The following is a 5,613-nucleotide window of genomic DNA, read 5'->3' as shown; positions in this document are numbered from 1 at the left end:
GAATTATTTATATATTTATATAAATACATTTATAAAGGTATGTTTATAAATATCTTTTCTGTGCATTTATATTATTTATATCTTTTATATTTATATATAAAGATATAAGTATATTTAAAGTAGATAGTTTAAATATATATTTAAATACATGATGTGATTTATAAATATAACTATTTTATATGTATATATACATTAAGAATATCAGACTGGGAGCTGTTTGCTGGGGAGATGGTGAAAATGAAATGAGCTGATGTAGACATGTTGAATTTGAGGTGATGGAACCTGTGGGCAACTGAAGATGGATCAGAAATTTACAAGCAGACTGGGACTGGAGACTGGGGGCTCCTCTGTAGAAGAGAGCCCAGAGGGACCATGGCCTTCTGTTCTTTATACTCTCTGCCTCTCTAAGTGGCAGCCCAACTGGAGTCTCCTGCCTTGGTCTCTCTGCTGACTTTATCACGTAGAGCCCTCTGCTCAGGCAGAGGGTCTGGGTTTAGTGACTTCATGGTTCTGAGCCCACTGAGCTGTGGTGACCTCGTGTATAAACAGGATAATATCAGCACCATGTCTGGGGACCAAACAGTGACTCAGTGGTCATACCACACTCTGCAAAGCTCACCTACATGGGAATATTTTGAGTTTGTGTCCAGAACCCTCCCTGGACAAGCTGGGTACACACATACCTGTGATTCAGGGCTGGTTAAAGGCTGGGGGTGGATTGCAGCACCCGTTGGGGATGTTTCTCTCTCTTAAACTTAAAAAGAACAGTACCATGTCACGGTGTTATTGAAAGAGTTAAATGAGACAATCAAGTTAAAGCACTATGCATAGTTTCTGTCACTTACATGTTCATAATTGCTATTACTGTTTTCTCCAACTGCCTGATGGATATGTCCACCTTCTTGATATGTAAGACATGTCATCTTTTAGCATTCCAGGCCCAGCAAAGTCTGGCTGCAGCATGTCTCTTAAGTCTTGCCCAACCAAGCAGGTTATGTCAATGGAACCTTGCAGACAGCTGGTCTACCCCATCCTTTGACTCCCAACATCTGCCTTCCTGTCCTGCTGCTGATTATACTGTTTTTACACCCTGGGTTTTTCCTAAAACCTGGGGTGGGAGTTATAGAAGCAGGTTAAGCTCAATATAAAGAATTTTTATCAGTTAGAATTGAGTTGCTTTAAGGAAGTGATGAGTGAGACCAGCCACAGTCATACAGTATGTCATATGCACTCAGTGATGCTGAGGCTGCATGAGATGGTCGTGGGTTCACGTCCTGAGGTCGTCTGGTACAGACAGGATACATGCATGCATGTGTCCATGATCCTGGCTGGCTGAGGCTGGGGGTGGATTGTGATGTGAGGACCCTGTTAGAAGTGCCTGTATCTCTTTTTCTCTTTCTCTCTCATAGGAGCAATTGATAAATAAACTTAAAAAGAGAAAAGAGGACCAGCTCATGGCCTGGTGGTTAAGGGAACAGGACCCCATGTGGCTAACTGTGCTGTTCAAGTCCCAGAACTGGTGGCTTGAAAAACACACCAAGCATGTGTGTATCCATACCAAAATCCCAAAAGCAGACTGGAAGAAAAGGAATTGTGGTGTGGCTATCCCCTGCACCCCAGGGAGAGGTTATTCCACACTTTCTCTCTCTTTGTCTCTGTCCAGTGAGTGCACATGCCCTTTGGTAATAATCTAAAAAAATTTTACTCCTAAATATTTTATTATTTTTATGTTAATTTAAATGCATTTTTTTCTTACTATTTCTGATGTGTGTGTGTGTGTGTGTATGTAACTGTTACAAAGATAGGCGTATATTCTCTCATTATGCAGGAAGGGCATGGTTTGACAGACCTCAGTGATGGATCATTTGTAATATTCACATCTGAGAGCCACAAAACCATCACAGCTTTCTGTCGAAACTTTGTGCTGTCCCCTCACAACTCTTGTTGTTTCAGTTCTAGGCAGATGGTAGTTGCTTTTCAAGTGGTCTCTAGAGATTTTTCTATTATTTATTTATTTATTTTTGGTACAAAGTGTGGATGTACAGATGAGAGAGAGAGACAAAAGGAGAGAGAGAATCCTCAATAGAGTCTCTCTTCACTATGATCCCCTTTCCCTAGCCCACCAGTTCCTCAGGACACTAGCATGCATGTCCAGTGTGTTTCAGGCCTACCTGACAATCTGAACCTGTGGTTGGCCACGTGGTCTCCAGCCTTGCAGGGTTCTACATTAACACTGTGCCACAGCAGCTGGGCCTAGAGATTCTTTTAGCACAGGATTTACAGTTGTGAGTTTGGGGACTAACATAGGATTTTGCTTTTATGTTTGTTGTTGTTGTTGGGGATTCCTACAGTCTCCAAATGTGTGATGCCTTTCCATGATATGGGATTCTGGCTATAGAACTAAGTATCCAAGACTAGAAATGAAAAGTCCCTTAAAAACTTAAGTAGGTTTAACAGATTGTTAGAGATGATTAAAGTGTATAGAAACACAGTATATAGATGATAATACCAGATACAGTGTGTGTGAAAGAGGAGGGACTGAGGAAGGACATTTAGAAGAAAAATAGGGAGGCAAAGTATTAATGACACAAAGAAATGTGGTACTATCTATTGAACATATTTTGTAATTTTATCAACTGTACTAGGGAGAAATGTTCACCTGTTGAAATAACCATTCTGTAAGCCATATAATAATGTGATTGAATGTATAAAATAAAATGAAATAAAAAATAAATAAAAAACAACATCTCTGAGAAGAGAATAAAAGAGTCTAGATTATTATGCCTGAAGACTGTTATTTAGAGCAGTTTACAAAGCAACTTCTTTGAATGCAGTAAGCAAACTTTAAAACATCGATATATTAATTTTTCTCAATCTTTTGAAATTTCTTTTTTTTTGAGAGAGAGATTTTTGCTATAGGGAGTGTGCACTCACTGGAGACAGAGAGAGAGAAAGTGAGAAATAGCCACCCAGGGGGAAATGCCATAATCCCTTCTCTTTCATTCTTCTCTTGGGATTTTGGGCATGCACGCACATGTGCCTGATGTGTTTCAAGTCTCCATTTCCAGGCTGGAACCATGGTTGGTCATGTGGGAGTCCAGTGACATAATGATTATGTCATCTGCTGGTCTCATTTTTCAAATTTCTCTGTTGGAGTATTTTAATGTATATGTTTTGTAATATCTGAATAAATTAATGTGTAAAGTATATATGCAAAGTAGTACATGTATATAATCTATAAATACATAGATATAGAAGTCCATGCTAAATGGTTTTTTCTCTCTCTCTTTTTTTTTTAGAGGTTTTTGCTATAGGGCGCACGCGCTCACCAGACAGACAGAGACAGAGAGACAGAAAGTGAGAAATCACCCCCCAGGGGCGATGGCCACACCACAATCCGTTCTCCTCCATTCTCCTCTCGGGATCTTGGGCATGCACGCACAAGCGCCCGGTGTGAGTTTTAAGCTACTGGGTCCGGGACTTGAACCGTGGTCGCAGGTGGGAGTCCCGTGACATAGCCACTAACTGCTGGTCCCGGTTTTCTCTTTTTTTTTTTTGGAGAGGTTTTTCACTATAGGGAGCTTGCGCTCACCAGACAGACAGAGAGAGGCATAGAGACAGAAAGTGAGAAATCACCCCCCAGGGGGGATGGTCACGCTAACTGCTGGTTCCCGTGGTTTTTTCTTTTTTAACAGATTAGAATGCACGAGTGAGGGACCAGCAGATTGTGTAATGGTCACGTCACTGGACTCCCATGTAGTCGACCATGGTTCAAGTCCCAGACAGAGTGGCTTAAAACTCACACCCGGTGTGTGTGCGTGTGTGCCCCAAAAATCCTGAGAGGAAACTGGAGGAGAAGGGATTGTGGCATGGGCCATCCCCCTTGGGGGGGGGGTGATTTCTCACTTTCTATCCCTCTTTGTCTCTCCAGTGAGTGCATACGCCCTATAGCAAAAAACTCTCTTTAAAAAAAAAAAAAAAAAAAAAGAACGTATGAGCGAAAAATTGATTTTCAAGGACTGTGCATCCCTTCTCCATCAGGTGAGTGTTTTCATGGGTAGTGGAGCTAGTTTAAATAGGAGCACAACGGACAACGGATTTAGTAAAATCTATTTTATTTTACAATAGCAATAATTGATGACAGCATTCATTCATATTCAACAAATATTTATTGAACATGTCCTAGCTTTAGACTCTTAAGAATATGATGGTGAACCTAAAGAGTCATAGTCATCATGAGATAGACTGGATTGTCAGAAACATCATAACATGTTTTTTTTTGTTGTTTGTTTTGTTTTTTATTTGAGAGGTTTTTGCTATAGGGCACGTGTGCTCGCCAGACAGGCAGAGAGAAACATAGAGACAGAAAGCGAGAAATCACCCCCCAGGGGGGATGGTCACGCTGCAATCCCTTCTCCTCCATTCTCCTCTCGGGATCTTGGGCACGCACACACACGCGCCTGGCATGAGTTTAAGCCACCAGGTTCGGGACTCCAACCGTGGTCGACTACATGGGAGTCCAGCGACATAGCTATTATGCTAACTGCTGGTCCCATCATCATAATGTGTTTTTGATGCAAAAAATATGCATCATGACTTTTCCAACAAACCAATAGTTTAGTGGGCAAGACAGATGGTGAATAAATATTCATACATTTCAATATATCTTCATAAATGGGTGTAATGAAAGAAACATACAGCAAACTACAGGAGGCTACGCAAAATTAAGTTGTGCAATGATTCTCTTCTGCGGTTATCGAGAAAGGGTATCCTGAGGAGTCATAGTTAAACTGGAGCCTACAAGACTGACTGGGCAATTGTCTTGTGAAAAGGTAATGAAAGGGTGCTAGATGAAGAGAGGGCATGTGTGAAGGCCTTGAGGGGACACATGGGAAGTGAAGGACATGTCTTACAAGCACAGGTTTTCAGACACTGGGGAAACTTCAGAGATGGATCTGCCTGACAGAAGTAGAATATGGTCTGAATGACTTCAGGGGCATTGTCCTCCTTTGATTCTAGGGAAAAAAAAATCTCAAGCTAGTTGGAGGTAGCAGAGGGTCTCAGGAAACAAGGGACTAGCTGAGCGCAGGCACAGCTGGAACATTGAATTTGACCCCAGCATAATTCTGAGAAACTTCGGGTAATGCTCTCTGTGGCAATGCTTTCTGTGTGGGCCTCTAGAATAGCAGCTGAGAAGGGTAAAGGGCAGTGTCAGTTCTGTGACTGAGCTACGCATGGGGACCTTTCCCTTTGGGTTGCCATGAGAACTTTGTGAGCAGCAGCCAGCTAGAGGGCCTAACAATGTGATCATGTGTTTTCTGAGTTATTGGTATTGGAGGGTGTATATACTACCCTTTTGGCAAAATAAAAGGATTTGGAGCTAGGGTAAATGAGTGGCTGGGAGGGTAACTGCAGGAAGTGGGCCCTTAGCTAGCCTTGCCTGAGGGCTTAGGCCGCGGGCTGCAGAGGAGCAAAGTGGAAGAGCAGTATTTAAAGGTCCATTGTTACTGTGCCCACCAATCGGCAGGGGAGGGGTAGGAGGACAAGAGAGACCCGGGTTGGGCGCTGAGCATGAAACAAGAGTGAGTGAGCCAGGGAGCGCTCTCCACAACG

This window comes from Tupaia chinensis, unplaced genomic scaffold (genome assembly GCF_000334495.1).
Source record: "Tupaia chinensis unplaced genomic scaffold, TupChi_1.0 Scaffold142619_1, whole genome shotgun sequence".
Taxonomy (NCBI): domain Eukaryota; kingdom Metazoa; phylum Chordata; class Mammalia; order Scandentia; family Tupaiidae; genus Tupaia; species Tupaia belangeri.
Note: the sequence above shows the minus strand (reverse complement) of the source record.